Consider the following 21,343-nt stretch of genomic DNA (forward strand, 5'->3'; position numbering starts at 1 on the left):
TCACCAGGCAGAGGGTTGGGTTTATGACTCAGACTCACAGAGCTTGACCCAGCACCAGTCAGAGAATTTCATCAGGGATGGCTATGGGTGCAGGGACTCTTCCTTACTCAGATTACACGTGTTTACAGCCCCCATGTAATTCAAGAACTGCTGAGGCCATATTTGCTGTAATTCAGGGAGAGCCTGCCTGTGACAAGAGGAAAGCAAAACAAATGATTAAGACAAAGAGAAACAAGGTGTCCTGGCAATATACTTTGAACTCTGAATCAGCCAAATCTGAGCCACCCCCTTGGACATCGGCTAGCAAATACAGATTTATTTAATGTAAGTTTGACTTAGCTTTTGCTACGTGTAATTTCAAGAGTTCTGACTGATGCCAGTTTTTCCCCAGAAGCCTTACAGGAGTGGCTTGGCTGAGAGATGTGGCTGTCCTTGGTATCCATCACTTTGCAGGACCTCTCGATATACGTGAAAACATGATGAGCTGTAGATTATAAATGCAAGTCACATCAAGCTCCTAACTTATTAACAAAGGAAAAAGATCTTGGTGGAAGCAAGATGGCCACACATGTGTATTTCCCTTGGCCCCCAAAAATCCCTAGTGCAGGTACATCCTTCCAGCACAACTGCTCGCTCCAGGTAGGGTATGGCCAAGTGTGGAAAGCTCGGTTCTAGTAACAACATAATTTTCATTACATTCAAGGCCTATTCAGGAAAAATGTAATCAATCTATGTACTTCTAGCTAAGGAAATACTTATGTCAAGCTCTTTTGATCCCTGCATCTCAAAGGCCAGCAAGGGAGAGCAGAGTGAGCCCCAGTGTCTCAGTTCCACACTTCCCAGCATTCTGGAAACCCATTTTCCTAGCACCACCCTTTGACTCTGAGTTAATACCTGTTATGTCAATTGTTCTAATACTGGATTTGGTCTGAGAACCACAAACACAAATCCATTTCACCATATATGAGCTTATGAAGAAGCTAAATTAGAGACCAATTTTCACTACTTAAAAAGATTGTCAATAAATTTCCTTTAAAATTGTCAATGTCAATGACATGTCAATGTCATGTCAAAAATGTCAAGTGTATACAATTAACTGATAAAAAGCAACATGTGCCCATTTTTTCAAGAACTATTTATTTTAGAGATTTTTTCCTTAAAATATTTCTTCAAAAGCATCTAGTTATCACAGAATATTAGCCTCTTATTTTATAGCTGAAAACATCCTATCTCCTATGTCATTACTCTGTAACCTTGTGGAAATCCCATTCATTCAGCACCATTCAAGGTAAGCAACCATGTATAAGTACCACTTTCTTCAGTAGTTCAGGAATTATTGAGCTTTTACTCCCACTATTCCCTCGACCCAGAATTCTCTTCCATAGCTGGTTCTTTCTCAGAGAAGCTTAAAATGCTACTTCTCAGAGAAGCTTCCCGACTCCCTATCAAAGTAGGCCTCCTTCCCTATTTTCAATCTCATTGCCCTTATGACAACCTGTAAGGCTATTATACGCCTTTCATTGTCTCTCTCCTTCACTGGGCCCTAAGCTGAAGGGGGCTGTCTGGTTGAGCATCTACTCCCAAGTGCCTAGCACATGACCTGGCAGAGTAAGTGCTCATTAAGTATTTTTGAATAAATGAAAATGTTATTTTTTCTACATTCTTAACAAGTCTCAAAAAATTAGCAAAGGCTGGTAATAGCTGCCATTACTCCCACCAATACCAGATTCCATAACACAAACCATGGATAATGAGATTGGGAAATAACAGTCACACTGCTACATTGGGTTGTCATCACAGCTAACTTTGGTATGTTTAATAGTTAAGACTATTAGTTATGGGTTTTTTTTTTTAACATTTTAAAATTTTTTAAAACTGTGGCAAAATGCACATAACATAAAACTTACCATCTTAACCATGTTTAAATATGCAGTTCAGGGGCATTAAGTACATTCACATTGTTGTGCAACCATCACCACCATCCATCCCCAGAAGTCTTTTCACCTTGCACAGTCAGAAGTCTGTACCCATTAAACAATGACTCGCCATTCTTCCTGCTCCCAGCCTCTGCCCATCATGGGTTTACCTTCTGTCTCTAGGAATGTGACTACTAGAAGTCCCTCATATGTGTTTAGTCAGGGTTATCCAGAGAAACAGAACTAACAGGACATATAGATATATGTATAGACATAGATATAGATACAAAGAGATTTATTATAACGAATGGGCTGACAGCATTATGCAAGCCAAGAAGTCCCAAGATTTGCAGTCAGCAAGCTGAAGATCCAGGAGAGCTGACAGTGTGATTTCACTCTAAAAGCTGGGAGGCTTGCAACCCAAGACGAGCTGATGTTTCCACTGGAGTCCAAAGGCAGGAGAAGACCCACGTCCCAGCTCAAAGAATCAGCCGGTGGGAGTTCCCTCTTCCTTTTTATTCTATTTAGACCTTCAATGGAGTGGATGAAGGCTGCTCATATCAGGGAGGACAATTTGCTCTACTCAATCTGCCAATTCAAACATTAATCTCCTTTGAAAACACCATCACAGACACACCTACGTGCCCAGAATGTTTAAGCAAATAACTGGGCATCTCAGGACACAGTTACCAGTCTTATTCCTTATTACTTAGCGTAATGTCCTCAAGGTTCATCCATCTTGTAGCATATGTCAGAATTTCCTTCTCTAATTTTTTTTTTTTTTTGCAAAACAACAACAATACAGTTTCTTTTATATATATATATTTTTAAATTGAAGTATAGTTGACACACAATGTTCCATTAGTTTTAGGTGTACAATATAGGGATTGGACATCTCTATGTGTTACTTTCTGGTACTCTGTCTGATTTATTTCAGTTAGCGTAATACACTCCAGTCCATCCATATTGTTGCAAATGGCAAGATCTCATTCATTTTTTTGGCTGAGTAATATTCCATTGTGTATATATCGCTTCTTCCTTATCCTTTCATCTATTGATGGACACTTGTGTTGCAGAACTTCCTTCCTTTTTAAGTTTGAAAAAAAAATGCCTTTGTATGTATCCACCACATTTTGTTTATCCACATGTCTCGTGATGGACTCCTGTATTCCTTCTACCTTTTGGCTATTATGAGCAATGCTGCTATGAACATGTGTAATACAACTATCTCTTCCAGTCCCTGCTTTCAATTCTTTTGAGATATACCCAGGAGTGGAATTTCTGAATCGCATGGTAATTGTATTTTTAATTTTTTGAGGAGCCACCATACTGTTTTCCACAGTGGCTGCACCATGTTACATTCTCAACAACAGTGTACAACAGTGCACAAAGGTTCCAGTTTCTCCACATCCTCCCAACACTTGTTATTGTCTTTGTCTTGTTTTGTTTTAATATTTTATTTATTTATTTATTCATTTGAGGGAGAGAGAGAGAGAGCAGGGGGAGGAGCAGAGGGAGAGTGGGGAGCAGACTCCACCCTGAGCACAGAGCCTAACACGGGGCTGGATCCCACAACTCTGAGATCACAACCTGAGCAGAAATCAAGAGTCAGATGCTTGACCAACTGAGCCACCCAGGTTCCCCTCTTTGTTTTGTTTTTAATAGCAGTCTTCTTAATGGGTATGAAGTGTTTATTAGTTTTTTTATACTTAACTTTAGCCACTTTGTGTCTGTTTTTATCACTTTTACTAGATTCTTTGGCATTACCTTTTTAAGACTGAAGGCCCAGATGTCAGAGATGATGTCTGATAAAGTAGATGACTAATGAGTACTATTTAGTGGTGATTTTCAAAAGACAATATGGTAAACAGAGGCTAGAGAAGAAATAGAAGTGGTTAGGCTTGGACAAAACAGTCCATATAGATAGCAAAGAGGAAACAGGCATGCATGGGGGCAGTATGTTATGGAAAAATCATTTTCCTTAGAACCAAATCCATATAATAAGCAGTCATTTATATTTATAGTTTCAGTGCGAGGCAAGAATGGAAGAGAGAGCATAGTTCCTCATCATTTAGAATGACTCCATACCAAATACACTGACCATCCCTGGAATGATAGAAATATTAGCAGGTATATCTACTAATAAAATGTAAATTTTATAACAGCTTCAAAAACTATCTCTTAGAAATAAAAAGTGGTTTTGGAATATAGGTGAGGTTTGGTGGGGTGAGAGCCGATGACCAAGCCAGAATTCTTGAGACATCTTTGGTGCAAAATGGTGGTTTATTAAAGTATGGGGACAGAACCCCTGGGCAGAAAGAACTGCTGCACGGGGTCTTGAGGAGTGGTGATTATATACTCAGGAATTGGGGGAAGTAAGGAAAAGGGAGGTTTCAAAAGAACTTTCATATGCTAAAGAGGACCAACCTACAAGATATCTACAAGATCCGGGAGGCCTTGCCATTGTTAAGTTAAGATTGTTTTCCCCTCTAGCAAGGTATTAACATTAAGATAGTTGGGAGATCCCTGGAAAAATGTCACACATATCCCACCCATTGGTGAGGGGTGGGGGGAGGTTGCAGGGTGTCTGCTTATGCTTTGTCTTCAGCTAGCCTTCAGCTAGCCCCTAGCTCCTGGTGATGAGGGAAATAGGGAGAAATTGGTAAAAGGGTAAAACTTTCAGTTATAAGATGAATCAAGTCTGAGGATCTAACATATAACATGGTGACTATAGTTGATAATGCTGAATTGTGTAATTGAAATTTGCCAAGAGAATAGAACTTAAATGTTCTCACCAAAAAGAAATTTTTTCTCTCTCTCTCTCTATATGCATATATATACATATATATGTATGTATTAATGAATTAGATGAGAGGAATCCTTAAAAATGTATACACATATCAAATCATCATGCTGTACACTTTGAATATTGTACAATCTTATTTGTCAGTTATGCCTCACTAAAGCTGAAAAAGAAAAAGGAAAAACTATCTCTTAGAACACAGATGAAACTTGACCCTTTTTCTAAACTGTTCATCTCCACACAACCTAACCCTTTATTTTCTCAAAGATCCCCAAATTTAATTGTAGATGATTATCTAAAATTACCATTGTGCCTTATTTGTGTTATGACCAAATCATGTGTGGTATCAGTTTTCTTTTAAATTACAGCACCATTTGAAGTCAATCATTCTTTTAGGATCGTGTATTATGATTATTCATAAGGAAGGATTAATTTGTTTAACAAGCATTTATCATACCCTTAGAATATACAAATGCATCTAGCCTCTAGGAGCTTACATATTAGATACAGAGAAGGGAAAATACATTTTAGAGCTTGAAGTAGCTAGGAAAAAAAGTCACAGACAACATATGATTCAGTTTAAGGAAAGTGCTGTGCAACCTTACGAAGTGTTCACCATATGCTACTCACTGTGTAATTCACGAGAGGAATAGTAAATCAGTCAGCTCCCTGCCCTCATGGAATTTACATCTGTTTAGGCTATATTATATTTAAAAGCTTCAAGTTTGCTCTGTTGGTCAGTGGTTTTCAAATTTTGCTTTGGAGCCTGTCATACAATAAAGAATTTTGTCTTTGTTTCAGGTTCCTGGTAGGGATAGAAGTGTCTTTGTTACTCATGAGCCCCTTGGATCACATTTGAGTTATGCTAATGGGGAGACTCATGGTGGGCCCCTAGATAGCTTGATGGGGGACAGTCATGCTGGAAAGATCAATGACATGATTAGAGGGTTGGGGCTTTGAACCACATATCAGGCCACCTTCCTGACCTCTGGGGAGGGGAAGCAAGGGGAGGGGAAGCTAGAGATGGAGTTTAAGTATGGAATCAAAACTCCTATAAAAACTCTGGTCACCAAATCACATGGCCAAAACTCTGGACAGAGAGCTTCCTGGTTGGCGACTACATTGATGTGCTGAGAGGTTGATACATCCTGGTACCATAGGGAGAGGGCATGAAATCTGTTTGCTTGGGATCTTCCCAGACCTTGTCCTATGTGTCTCTTCATTTGGCTGTTCCTGATTTGTACCCTTTATAATAAAACTGTAGTCTGAAATATAGTGCTTTCCTGAGATCTGTGAGTCATTCCAGCAAATTATCAGACCTCAGAGGGGTCATGCAAACCCTCCAGATTTGTAGGCAGTTGGTCGGAAGTGAGGACAGTCATGCTGTGGACTGTGTCCTTTAACTCATGGGGTCTGGGCTAACTCCCAGTAGTTGGTGCCAGAATTGGATTGTAGTACCCTTCAGGGGCTGCAAAGGAAGGGGAGGAGAAGGAGGCTCCATCCTAGTTGTAAATCCTGTTTTCCTTATTGGCTTCCTGAGTAAGCTTTATTGAGCTCTGATTTCGTTTCAGCCATTGTTGTTTCTGTTTTAGGAATGGGAAAACGAAGGCTTAGAGGGGATAAATAACTTACCCACATACAAATGTAAAGTGTCTAGGGATTTGACTGTTAGGAAGAACATGTTAAATCCAAGAACCACTGTGGAAGAAAAATTACCAGGTGCCTAATTGTCTGTGAAAATCAAAAGAGAAGAGCCAAAGCTAACTTAAGATTGTTACCCAAAGGAAACCAGTGTTTGGGAATATCGGCAACCACAAAAGAAGAAGGATGTCACTTTGAGCAGAGGTGATTACTTTGCATAAAAGAGAAACAAAAACATTTAAAGTTCAAATGTGAGTGGAAAGGGGGAGTAAGGAGAGAAGGATCACACAGGCTGGCTACTTTACTCTTCATTAAAGCCTTTGCTTCCTCACAGATAAAATGGAGAGCTAGGGACCTGAGGATTCCAGGTTAGTTACCCAGCATCACCTTGGCATGTTGCAGCTTCTCAACAGACAAGAATCCCCTGTCCTTCTCCTTAGTGGGTGCACAGTTAGAGCAGGAGGGAAAAATGATCAGGGACCCAGAACCAAAACTCAACCCCATCAGTCTGTTCAATGTTTACCCTATTTAGTAAGACCCTTTTACAAACCCAGTGAGATGCTGTGATTTTAGAGCAGAAATACCACAGTGTGCTTCATATCCCCTAGCTAGTAGTTTAGGATTGTTGGAGAGGGGTCATGTTAAATCACAACCCATAATCACTGCATAATAAAATTCAGTGTATATTAAAACATTGCAAATAATCTTTGTTTTTGCATTGAATATTTCTCTAGGTATATAAACAGTAAAATGAAATTATAAAAATATTTATATTTAAAACATAGTTAGGTCCTAGGCTCAGATAGGTCTGTATAGGTTTCTGACATGAATGAGCAGAAGAACACTGGGTAATTATGGGGGACAGTTTTATAGTAAGATAGACCACCTAGCATCCCTAGTCCCTGACAACGGTGCCAGGAAGGGTTTCTTATCATTGCAACAACTTCAAAAACCACCTCCGCAAATTTCCAAACTGCACCCTGTAAGGTGCTACCAGGCCAGGTGAGAGTTATTGCCCAAAGCTTCTCAGACCAGAAAGACATCTAGGGCAAAGAACAAAGGTCTCTTTATTTACCCAGTACAATTATAATCCTCTCCTTGCTGCTTATCAGCGGTTCGAGCTCAACTGTGGTCATCACTGCCGTGTGGCCATTGTCCAAATGTGGGCACTTCAAGGGCTGTAGGCCCATCTTCTTCAGAGGCCCCTCTCTGCCACACAGTGTCCCAAGGAGACCATGCAGCTCTTGCCAGCTCAGCTCCTGCCCCTGTGGCACATTCCATAGCCTTTGTAGCTGGGGTTCCCCTCAGGGCTGGGGAGGCCATATGGCTCTCATTCAGCTGTGGGCAACAGTGTCCCTGACTCATAGGAAGCTCCAGCACCCTTGTCGAGTAGAGTCGTGAGGAAATGGCCATGCCGTTGCCAGCTTCAGTCACTGTCCTTCCTTCCCTTGGGCCCTTCCCTCTTCACTTGGCTCTGGGAGTGGGAGGAGTAGTATGTACAAGAACACTGCCTTTCTCTCCCCTTAAGGCCCTGGATGATGGCGAGGCTCTCATATCCTCTCGTCTCCTCTGCCCTCCTACATGCTAGGGAGTTAGGCCAGTGCCTGCTGGGAGTGCTAAGGCACCTTCTGCCTGCTCTGGGGAAGGTGTTTGGCTCCAAATGTTGCTAGGAGTCTATAGAATGTGGAGTCATGTTGCCTCTGTCCTTAGCTCTGGGCCGTGCTTGCCAATTCCAGGGAGAAAGGAAAAACCCTTCTTAATGTCCTGTTGTTATACACAGTTGTTGCCTCTGGGGAAGAAGACTGAGTGTCTGGGGTGGGAGGCAGACAAACATTTCACTGTATACATTTGCACTGTTTGAACTTTGTACCATGTGCCTTTATTACTTTATTAAGTTAAAAGCTATTTATTTTGGGGCCCCTGGGTGGCTCAGTCGTTGGGCGTCTGCCTTCGACTCAGGTCATGATCCCAAGGTCCTGGGATCGAGCCCTGCATCGGGCTCCCTGCTCCGCGGGAAGCCTGCTTCTCCCTCTCCCACTCCCCCTGCTTGTGTTCCCTCTCTCACTGTGTCTCTCTCTGTCAAATAAATAAATAAATAAAATAATAGCTATTTATTTTTAGAACCCACAAATGGACCCACAACTCTATGGTCAACTAATCTTCGACAAAGCAGGAGAGAATGTTCAATGGAAAAAAGACAGTCTGTTCAACAAATAGTGTTGGGAAAACGGGACAGCCACATGCAGAAGAATGACACTGGATCACTTTCTTACACCATACAGAAAAATAAATTCAGAATGGATGAAAGACCTAAATGTGAGACAGGAAACCATCAAAAAGCCTAGAGGATTTTGCCCAGTTAAGAAATGGGCAGAAGACATGAATAGACACTTTTCCAAAGAAGACATCCAGAGGGCTAACAGACACACACAAAATGCTCAACACCACTCAACATCAGAGAAATACAGATCAAAACCACAATGAGATACCACCTCACACCTTTAGAATGGCTAAAATTAACAAGTCAGGAAACAACAAATGTTGGTGAGGATGCTGAGAAAGGGGAACCCTCTTGTACTGTTGGTGGGAATGCAAACTGGTGCAGCCACTCTGGAGAACAGTTTGGAGGTTCCTCAAAAAGTTAAAAACAGAACTGCCCTACAACCCAGCAACTGCACTACTAGGTATTTAACCAAAGGATACAAAAACACCGATTCGAGGGGCACATTCACCCTGATGTTTATAGCAGCACTATCAACAATAGCCAAACTATGGAGAGAGCCCAAATGTTCACCAACTGATGAATTGATAAAGAAAATGTGGTGTATATATATATATATATAAGGGAATATTACTGAGCCATCAACAAAATGAAATCTTGCCATTTGCAACAACGTGGATAGAGCTGGAGTGTATTATGCCAAGTGAAAGAAGTCAGTCAGAGAAAGACAAATACCATATGATTTCACTCGTGTGGAATTTAAGAAAGAAAACAGATGAGCATATGGGAAGGGGGAAAAGAAAAAAAGCAGGGGGGAAACAGGACATAAGAGACTCTTAACAATATAGAACAAACTGAGGGTTGCTAGAGGGGACGTGGGTGGAGGATGGGTTAAATGAGTGATGGGGATTAAGGAATGCACTTGTGATGAGCCCTGGGTGTTGTATTTAAGTGATAAATCACTGAATTTTACTCCAGAAACCAATATTGCACTGTATGTTCACTAAAATTTAAATTAAAAAAGTAAAAGCTAGCTATTTTTAAAAGGGAGGAGGAATGAATTAGTCTATATGCATTGACTTGAAATGATATACGTAATGTATTGTTCAGTTAACAAAGCAAGCTGCAAAGAAATGGGCATAATAGTAATAATAGCAATAGGCATAATAGTAAAAGGAAGGAAAAGAAATGAACAGTCCCCCCATGCTCATGTTGGTGCATGTTTTTGTAAGTGCAGGGAGAGGTGTGGAGGGTCACATACCAGTCTGTTAACGTAATTACCTCAGAGGCATGGATGAAGGGATAAGAGAAAAACTTTTGCTATTTCCTTTGATATTATTTTAAATTACAAAAACAACACATGCTGTTGTAAAAAATGCAGCTTCAAACAAGCATGTGTTTTGTTTTGTTTTGTTTTTTGTAATTTGACAAAGGAAGGAAGGAAGGGAAGGGAGAGAAGGTGAAAGAGAAGAAGGAATATCTCACACCACCATGCCTAAAATCCCAAATCCAAAGAGCAAGTCAACAAAACAAACGAGAGCTCTCATCTACAGGCTTACCTGCCTCCAGGGAGGCAGACTTATTTACTCCCTCCGTTTGCTCTGACACTTGGTCAGACAGGTTTCAGGAATAGCTACTTAACATACAGGCATTGATCTCACTCTCTCAGGACCAGCTCAGTCTTTCAGGAACAGGGATCTTCTCTTAAACCCGCCCGGACTTATAGATGCTATCTACCATCCTTCTCTATGGTAGAAGAAACAGATCACTGTACTTGTAAGTAAAAAAAATAAAACCAAAATTTAAATACCCATCAATGGGAAGGCCTGGGTGGCTCAGTCGGTTAAGCGTCTGCCTTCGGCTCCGGTCATGATCCCGGGGTCCTGGCATTGAGTCCCTCAGCGGGAGCCTGCTTCTCCCTCTGCCTCCTGCTCCCCCAGTTTGTGTTCTCTCTCTCTCTCTCTCTTTTTCTCTCTCTCTGACAAATAAATAAAATCTTTTTAAAAATAAAAAATAAATACCCATCAATGGTTAAGAAATTTAGCCTTCCCCAACATCAATTAATTGCTTTTGAGAGCAAAAGTTGAAAGAGGAAAGAAGCATAAAGATGCTGGATGCCCCTAAGACAGGGGAGGTTGTAGGAGGAAACTGTGCATAAAGGAGATTGGGGGGATGCAAATTCACTGCGCATCCCTCCTCACGGTGACCTGACCTGGGCTCGGAGCAGCAGATGAGCCTGAATGCTTTTCCCTTCCCACTTTAACAATCGGTGTTGTACACCTTAGAAAACAATTAGTAACACAAATTTTATTGCCTAATTTAAGGTGGAAAAAAATGATTATGCACATCAGATAGGCAAAGATTTTTGTTAAAGCCTTGATAATAAAGGTGAGAGTGGGGTAAGAGATGCACCTTACACATCACTGATGGATGTGTAAAGTGGTACAGTTATTCTGGGATGCAAACTGACAACATGGATCAGGGACCTAGAAACATTTTATACCCCTCTAGGACTCTAGCTTGAGGAGATACGCAGGGATGTTATCAGAGATGTGGTCTAAGAATGTTTTGTGTAGCATTATTTATAATTCTGAAATAGGGAAAGCTAATTGTTCAATAGGAATGACTAACTATAGTATAGTTATAAAATCTTTGTAGCATAATGTTTATTTTTTTATTTTTATTTTTTTTAAAGATTTTATTTATTTGAGAGAGAGAGAATGAGAGACAGAGAGCATAAGAGGGAGGAGGGTCAGAGGGAGAAGCAGACTCCCCACCGAGCGGGGAGCCTGATGCGGGACTCGATCCCGGGACTCCAGGATCATGACCTGAGCCGAAGGCAGTCGCTTAACCGACTGAGCCACCCAGGCGCCCTGTAGTATAATGTTTAAAAAGCTAGCAAGTAGAACCATCTATTCGACATGATTCCAATTTTTAAAAAATGTGTAATAAGGATAGGGGTGCCTGGGTGGTTCAGTCGTTAAGCGTCTGCCTTCAGCTCAGGTCATGATCCCGGGGTTCCGGGATTGAGCCCCCCATTGGGCTCCCTGCACCGCGGGAAGCCTGCTTCTCCCTCTCTCACTCCCTCTGCTTGTGTTCCCTCTCTCACTGTGTCTCTCTCTGGCAAATAAATAAATAAAATCTTTTTAAAAAAATGTATAATAAGGATATAAAATCTGGAATATGTCTTGAGTGGTCAGATCATGAATAATTGTAAATTTTTTTTATCTTTTTTATGTTTTAAAACGTTTCTATAATAAATATACATTCATTGTATTACTGGAGAAGATAATAAAATGAAGGGAAAGAATCAGCTCTATTCCCACATAGAATGCATTCTCCTTGACACATTTAAACCCATGAATTTAGGCCAACCCTATTATCTGACCAGTATCAAGTGATTAAACAGTCTGTTTCTGAATTCATAGATTTCCCTAAGGTCCTAAAAAATCACCTATTTAACTACTAAGGAGCCATTACTCCCAGGAAGAAAGAAGACTCCAAAATTTAAAAAAATTTTTTTTTTCCTTTCTCATTTTTCTCTTTTTCTTGAGAGACACTTCTCTATACAGACAAAAATTTGACAACAGGTTGTGCCCCCTTATGCATTTTAAAGAACTGGCACCCTGAATGGGATTCTGAATAGAATTTGTGCAGATGGAATGTAAATATCATCCTGAACTGAACTGGGCCCTCATCTTTCCAGCCAATCTGGAAATGTCTAGTAAGCTGTTTATTGTGTGAGTCTAGAACTCAAGAGAAGGTGTGGGCTGAGATGCAAATGTGAGGACATTAGTTTGTGCAAGGCCGTGGAAACCCTGGGAACAACTTCCATCTAACCCAAGGATTCTCAACGGGGAGAGATTTTGTCCCCCAGGGAACACTTAGCAATGTCTGGAGACGTTTTTGGTTTTCAGGACTGGGGATCGGGGGTCCTGGCATCTAGTGGGTCTCAGGCTAGGGATGCTGCTAAATATCCTACAGCAAACGGGACAATGGCTAAAATGCCAGTGGTGCCTAAATTGAATAATCTTTTTTTTTTTTTAAGATTTTTATTTATTTATTTATTTGAGACAGAGAGAACGAGAGAGAGAGAGCACATGAGAGGGGGGAGGGTCAGAGGGAGAAGCAGACTCCCTGCCGAGCAGGGAGCCCGATGCGGGACTCGATCCAGGGACTCCAGGATCATGACCTGAGCCGAAGGCAGTCGCTTAACCGACTGAGCCACCCAGGCGCCCGTAAATTGAATAATCTTAATCTAAGGACCCACAGGTATGTTAGACTCAAAGCTGAACTCATCCTGTCTCCCTCAAAACTTGCTTCTTCTCCTGTGTCCCTATGCTAGTCAATAATAACCCATTTTAATCTTTTAACCAAATTAGGAGCTTTAGACCTTTTCATACCTTTACTTCTTACATCCAAATGATAAGCAAATCCTGCCGAATTTCTCTATCTCATAGCCATCTATCCTTCCCTCTTTTCAATCCCTCTGCCATTGCCCGGGTTCAGACCTTCATGCTAACTTTTCTGTTTGCTGCAGGAACCTCCTAAAGTTTTCCTCTTTCCAATCTTGTCACGCTCTCATCTCTTCTCTACATTCTTTCCAGTATGATCTTTCTAAAATGCAAATCGCATTGTGTCACTTTGTTGTATGGTATCTTTGACTGATTTCCTCACCCTCAGTGTGTGTGTGTCAAAATCCCCTCCCCATTGGAGCAAGGTGGGTGGGTGGTTGATGGGGAGCTGCAGGGACAGCTAAGAGTTGCTGCTCCATAATGGGGGGGGGTGGTCAGGGTAGGATATGTTTGGTGCTCAAGTAATCCATGCGAGCATCTCTTGGTTCTCAGTGCCCCATTTTATGAGACTGACGCGCTACCTACTGCGCTAACGAGGCACCTCAGTGCCCCATTTTAATAGTAAATCAACGAATACAGAAGCTACAGGGTCATGGTGAGAGTCTGGGTCACTTACTAGGCACGCCACTGAGGCCAGCATAGCTCCTGGCTGAGGTTAAGGGGAAGCTAGAATGGGCAAAGAAAGAGGTTGGTCTCAAGTATCCATACATTCTCCAGATCAACTGCAGAAGTAGGGGCTTTTGTTCTTCCCACTGACTTTTTTTTTTTTTTTAATTCTTCGGGAAATGAGACCAACCAGAATCCTGGGTGAGCTATTTCCAGACAAAGGAATTTACTATGAAAACACACGTGGCATAAAAAATGGACTGTAGTGGATACTGTAGTGTTCTGCTGAGAAACCTCTTTTGGGCCTAAACACCCCTACCTCAGACGCTGGGACTATCATCTGCTGATGTCTCACAGCTTCTACAACTCATAAGCAATGGTATGACTGATGCAGAAAACTTCCAGAAGAGATTTAAGTTGTCTAGAAAATAACTTTGTCAAGTAGGTTCAGCTCACTGTCAAAATGTGGATCATTTATGAAGCAGGTTTGCATTTGTAAGTATGTTAACAAGATCTTCATCTAGAAGGATCTGAACTATAAGGATAGGCATCATTTCCTCAACTCAATGTTTTTGAAAAAAAAAATGTAAGGTCTCAATAAGAACTCTTAGTTATAGTTCAAAAGAACTATTTAAACTCTTGAAAATTCATGTAAATAAAAATCATGCGGTGAAAATTTGCTTTGTTAAAATATGTTAATTTAAAACTACCTGATTTCCTGGAAGATTTTATTATTGGAAATTATAGTTGTATAAAAGAAATAGTGATGTAAATAAATATGTCCTCTTCAAAAAAAAAAAAAATGCTCTCCACCACAGGAAACTGTTCACTGTCCTGGAGAACAGCCCATGGCCAGTGACTAGCAACTGCAGATATACAAAGGCCCAGCTGGGCTTGCCTCAGTATGGAACAACACTGAAAGGCCCCCCCCCACCTTTCAGATTTGGCCATAGGATTAGCTAAATTCATGGCCTTTCCATCTGTTCTATCTGCCTTACTTACTTCTTTACAGATACGTCATCTGAGAGCACTCCCCGAAACACCTGCTGCACATAATTCTGCATCTCAAGTCTGCGTCCTGGAAACCCATCCTAAGTTAGGGAGGCTTGGAAGACAACACCCCTTGCCGTGGACTTCGACATTCTTGGTATGGCCAGCATAAATGGTGATACTAGGAATCTCCAAGTGGCTTTGCGACTAGAGGATGCAAAAAGACGTGAAACATCCCTCTAGATGCTCAGAAATACCTGAAGAATCTCTATTGAGGAGATAGAGGTCCCAAATGAATGATGGGGTTAAGGAAAGAAAAATTTTAATTGTTAAAGTTAATGAGACGTCATTTGCTGAAAGACAATGGTGAAGTACCAGGGAGATTTAGGTTATACTTCTAAGGAAACAGTCCAATTACTTCATGTGTGTCTCTTTTAGGTTATATCATGCTGTACTGTAATAACTTTATCTTTAGAAGAGAGATACTCAAAATGTGTTTTGTGAACCAACTGCATCAGACCACCTCGGGGCTTGTTAAAGATGCAGATTCTAGAGTCTCACCCCATACTTACCAGGTCAGAGTCTTGGGAACCTGTGAATCTGCATATTGAACAAGCTTCTAAAATACATATTTCCAGACTGCTTAATGGGTATGGGGTTTCTTTTGTGGGTGATGAAAATTTCCTGGAATTAGGCAGTGGTGCACAACATTGTGAATATACTAAAACCCACTGAATCATGCACTTTAAAATGGTTTCAGAGGCCAATTTTAAGTTATATGAATTTCATCTCAATTAAAAAAAACCCCAAAAACGTAGCATCAGAAATCCACATCACGTTGCCAGCGGCCACAGGTGGGGGAAGAGGATGGACTACAAAGGATCATGAGATTTTGGGAGGAATGATAGAAATTTTTCATGAGATTTTGGGAGGAATGATAGAAATTTTCCATATCTTGACTGTAGTGGTGGTTCCATACCACCTAGAACTATATGCCTAAATAGGTAAATTTTACTATATTCAAACTATTTCTCAATAAACTCACTAAATAAATGAATAAATAACCTCCAAAAGATTCTTAGACAGTCTAACGTGTGAGCACTCCTACTCTGAAGTAGTCAACTTGAAAGTGGGGACACATGTCTCCCTGGGTTTTGGAAGACAAACTAACGGGGTATAGGAGGAAAATAATAGAAACTCTTTATCTATATGTTTTTAAATCTACAGACAAGAAGAAAATTATACTTCCCTAACACTTTGAAGTTCACTTTAAAGGCTTTCCTAATATTTATATACAGAATAACATTGTTGTCCCCACTGGACCTGTGTCATGTCAGGTACACAGAATGTTCCAGGGAAGAGTGGAACATCTTGCGTAATGAGGAAGTTGACCTTTGTGATCTCATTCATTCACTTGCTTTCAGCAGACTGCCACAAACTGCTATTTACTTGGCTTTGTGGATTATAATATCTACCTTTATTCTCTTTTAATAATATCTACCTTCAAACAAATCCTCAAAAAATGTAAAAGTGGTTTTAAAAAATCACTGCAAAGAAGCTGCTGATTGAAGATGGTACTGATATTCTGAGCCCAGGGAACATGGAATGGCAGAGCTGACCTTTTTGGTAAGTGCCCTTTCATCAGCCACATTGGGAAGGGAAGCAATCATGGTCTAATCAGATATGAAAGAGTGAGCTGAAGAGTGAGAAATTAATTACTTTTCAAAAGAAACTTGTGTTATGGAGAGAGCATGTTGAAAACAGAAGTTTGGCAAAGTCTCCACCAGTAAGTGAATCTGTTGCCTCATCAATGGAAACATGACATCTACTAAAACTGTCATGTCTGCACATCTAAAGTATTTGGGCAAAAACTTGGAAATATAATTTTCTAACCAATTTAAACATTGGTCCAATGAAGAGTTTCAGCAAGCTTTCAGCCCACTGATTAAAAAATTTTAAATACACTTTCCAATTACTTTGCAAGAGCAACCAGTTGATATCAGGGAAAACGGAGATCGACCATCTGGATTTCAACAGAGACTTCTGCATAATTAATGTATAGGAGAGAAAAATGAGTATCATTATTTAGCAAGTGCTGCCAATGATGCACTTTTTCCCTTTGATTCTGTGTGTCTCTGTGAGATACTTTGCCATTAAAGCAAAGTATAGCTATCAATCAAATTAGAAATAGGCATTGAGATCAATGTATCACAAACTGTCAAACCCCAATGTTGCAAACTAATGCAGCATATTCAACCACATGGGTTTCACTGGAAAAACCTAACATAAGCGTTTAATGAAATCATTCTGTAGCATTCACCGTGGGTCTCTTCTTCCTTCACTTTCCACCTAGCACTTTCTTCCTTTTGCTTTTACACCATTAGTCTCTAAGGGGATGAACTCCCAATTTAAGTCCCTCGCTCTGAGTCTTGTCATTTCAACTCTTGAAATACAGCCTCCACCTGGTTCAGCAGCAGGTCCTTCAAACACAGTATGTCTGAGAGAGAGCTCAGTATTCCTCCTCACCCCTACGCCCTTCCCCTCTTGGTCTTCGTCATCTCAGTTAGTGGTACCACCTTCTTACTGACGTTTGAAACCTCTGCATCTTTCTCTTTTTACACCTCACATTCAATCGACCACCAAAACTTAATTCTTCTACCTATGTGGCTCTGCTTTTGTCTTTTAGCTTTCCGTTTGTATCTTGAGTTCCCTGTGCCTATCTGTCTCTCATCTTTTCCTCTCATTTTATTTCTGATTCTATTCCCTTCCCCATCTTTTCTATCCTCTGCCTGCCCTGTCACCGAAAGGAAGTACCAAAACATTTTTTTGTTTGCTGTATTTATTAAATATTTGTTGTACTAAAGCATGAAATGGAACACTTTCTATTTCTCTTTTTAAACCCTAGATTTATGTATGCCTTGATTTTTATTGTTGTTGCTGTGGGTCAGCAGGTTTGGATAGAGGAAAAAAAAAAAAGAATTTCCACTCCAGAATTAGTAAATTAGTGTTTTCCTTGTAGCCTGACATAGTTAATACATGGCCACTTCAACTCCTAAGGAAGAAAAATTCTTAGGCAAATGTTCGTGTTACCAGGAATCTGGGGCTACTTATGTAGCTCTGGTCAAAAGTGCTATTTTTAAAGACAAGATTTGCCTGGGAGGAAGAAGCTTTGTAGATTGAAGGAGGGCCTTCTAATGCAAAAAGGGATCTCAATTAATACTCCTTAATAATAATGTTTATTAAGCACTATTCAGCACAGTTTGTTTCAGAAGGTACATTACTTATGTATACATTATTGTGTACATTATTCAGAATATATATGATTTAGGAAAGTATCCTAGGAATTTTTTTTCACAAAAATTACTGCATTTCAGAGAATTTTTCAAACAAGATATATATTTAGCATTCGTTGTCAATGGGGCATTTGAGCTGTGATGCTGATTTTTGACATTTGCTTTTGTTGATGCTGTGATAGATTAAAACAAGAGCACAGGAATTTCCTGACTTACTGGTGCCCAATTTAGCACAAGTTCCTTGCCTGTGCTCTAGCTGCTGACTCTCTCTTACATCAGCTGCTGAGAGTTTCCCTCCTTCACTCGGATCCCTTTCCCTCCTGCTAAAGCAGACCCTCTGCAGCCCAGAATGACACGGGACTCCCATGTATGCTGCTCTTCCTTAAACCTCATCACTCCTGGTCACTCTCGTCTGTCCAGGGCCTCGCTCCACTTGTCCCTGTGCCCCAAACCGGTAGTAGAGTGGATCCAATTCTGTAACACTGCACTACTGACAAAAGGATTAGTGTCCACCCTCGAAGTGCTAACCATCTCCTAGCAGCAACAGAAGGATGCAACTACAAATGCTAAGTTAGAGGTATACCCCAAGGAAGGCTCAAGGGGGTCTGCCCAGCCCAGGCTGAGGGGGGTGGGGTGGGAAGGACTTGGTCAGACGTAATGGGTGGAGTTGTGGTAAGGAGATGAGGCGCGAGGGAAGGCAGGGGCCAGCTATGAGTTTAGATTTGATCCCCAAAGTATTAGGGTCCTTAAGGAAGAGAGCAACGCGATGAAATTTGTCTTATATCCAGGATGGAGAATGGATGGGATACATGAGGAGAGACAGGAGAACCATTCGTGTTGCCAGGGAGAAATGGTGAGAGCCCGATCCAGGCAATGGCCATGGATGCAAAAAGGAGATAAACTAGAGAGGAGTTTAAAGGTGGAAATGAGACAACATAAGGCATGATGGGGCATGTGGCTCAGGGAGTAAGAAGAAAGGAGAAGGCTTTTAAGAAAAGGGTCGAGAGAAGAGGGGAAAATGGAAGTGAGAGGTGGAATCCAGAGAAAGAGGGGAAGGGGGAGGAGTGAAAGGGAGACACTTCCCATCACAGTCCTCACACCACTCCCAGAAGCACAGGTTTGTGTTTGCAAGGTGAGGGAGGGGCTGGTGGACATAGGAAGTGGTAAAAGCTAAGACAAATTGAGATTGGCATGAAGGAGGGGGAAAATCCATCTAGTCTTCCTCCTCACGTCCACCCTCCAAAGCCTTGTCCCTTCCTCCTTTTTGAGTTTCTGTTCCCATTTTTTGAGTCTTCTTTACACTGTAAGTCGCCATGTTGAATTGTATTGTGAAGGAGGTGAATGATCTTTTAAAAAATGTTTTGATATGCATAATATCCCTAAGAATATATTATAACCAGGGTGCCTGGGTGGCTCAATCGGTTAAATGTCAGGCTCTTCATTTCGGCTCAGGTCATGATCTCGGGGTCGTGAGTTCAAGCCCGGGGTGGGCTCTGCACTGGGCATGGAGCCTGCTTAAGATTCTTTCTCTCCCTGTCCCTCTGCCCCTCCCCACCTCCTTCTAAAAAAAAAAAAAAAAAAGAATATTTTATAACCGCAGAAGAGGTAAATTCTTACAGTTCCAGGTACTCTGCCTTTTGTGGGTTCACCCAGGAAAGTAAATGCCATTTATGGCATTGTTTCGATGGAAAATATGTTCCGAGTTCCAAACAAAGGTCTTACAATTAACTTTTGAAAAAAATCTGTATTTGAGCTTGAGACTAACCATATTAAGTATATGCTATGAAGAGGAAAATCAGAAAATGCTTTAAACGCTCTCTTCTTAAACTTTGGCATGTTCCTGCTGATTACTCACTATTTGAAAGTACATGATAGCTATATTTAGAAGGAAAGTGAGAAATTCAGTCAAGAATGTTTTCATACATCCATAAATATTTGGCACTGTATAGATAATTTCTTGCATTTACACAGAAAATGAGTCTCAAAGCACTTTTCCATCTATTATTTTTTTAAATAAAGTGCCCCCGGATGCAACTAGATTCCAAGATTGTGGTACCCTTGAAGAGAAAAGACTGGTAAGGATCTTTACTGAGGCTGGCGGAGTGCCATTTGGATTAGCTGTTGAAATGCCAAATGTGGTACTTTTCAAGAGGGAATAGGCCATATTTGGGGAATATACTACTATTAGACATTTGTGTGATTGTCTTTTTTTTTCTAAAGACTTTATTTATTTGATAGAGAGAGAGAGAGACAGCAAGAGAGGGAACACAGCAGGGGGAGTGGGAGAGGGAGAAGCAGGCTTCCCGCAGAGCAGGGAGCCCGATGAGGGGCTGGATCCCAGGAACCCGGGATCATGACCTGAGCCGAAGGCAGACGCTTAACGACTGAGCCACCCAGGCGCCCTTGTGTCTTATTAAACCAGCCACACTATTGTGAATGGCAATAGTGTTTCTGAGTGGAATGGACTTTCCCATTGTCAGTCATGTGGGAGAGAAGTCTATGGGACATGGCGCAGGACATGAGGATACAGGAATTGACCTCAGACTTTCTCTCATTTCTGGGGTCAGTGATCAGTTTGGCTAGCCTGGGAGCCCAAGTGATGCAGTGGCATTTCTGATGATTTGGAGTGGATACCTAGAGGTGTTGAGCTGTGTGCAGACACAGGAATGTACAGTGCTCAGAGACCCCTTCAAGAAAGACTCCTTGCCCAGCTGGAAGTAGTATGGTTAGCTGACAGCCTCCAGCTGTTAACTCCTTCAAGCCCACCTCAGCAAAGACAGTTTTCGCGCTGGAGCTCCCATTGGACAAGAGAGGCTTTGTCAGATCTGCAGCTTGGTCTGATGGCTCTCCTACCCAATCCTAGTCCTTCCCTTTTCTTCCAGCAGGTCTTATTCCCCAGTAAACCTTTTGCACTGCCAACTCCAAGCCCACATCTGCTTTCCAAAGGATCTAACTGACACATGCCACAACAAGGAAGCAGTCAGCAGATAGTTGAGCGTGGTCGCTCTAGGCAGCCCTGGAATGGCTCTGGACCTGTGCAGAAGGTATTCTCTGTGTCATACTTTCTTTCTAATGTCCTTTAAATGTCAGAAAAATCTCATTAAAAGTCACATGCTGATATCCACCATGTTGTGGGGAAAGGGGGATGTGTCTACCCCTTGGGAAAGCAGAGAGAGAACAGCTCAGGAGAGCCTTGATCTCTGCAGCAGCAATATGGCAGCTTGACACAGAAGTTGGAACGGAGGAGCTCAGGGCTCAGATCCAGAGCTCACCTAGGCAAGCCCCTTGGGGCCCCTCAGAGATAGCTAGGATCACCCTGAGCGTCCTTGTTCCTCGTAATAAGTCCAGGACTGACTTACACCATTAATCCTGGGTGGCAGTCCACTAGATTTGCACCATGAGAACCCAAAAGATAGATAGATTTTATTATCCCCGTTTTACAGATGAAAAAATCAAGACACCATTCTAGAAGTTAATTAGGTATTCTTTTCACTATGTCATGACTGCCCACCCCTCAC

Source organism: Mirounga angustirostris, unplaced genomic scaffold (genome assembly GCF_029215605.1).
Source record: "Mirounga angustirostris isolate CCGP_5_RB_7025 unplaced genomic scaffold, mMirAng1.0.hap1 SCAF_3, whole genome shotgun sequence".
NCBI classification, from domain to species: Eukaryota; Metazoa; Chordata; class Mammalia; order Carnivora; family Phocidae; genus Mirounga; species Mirounga angustirostris.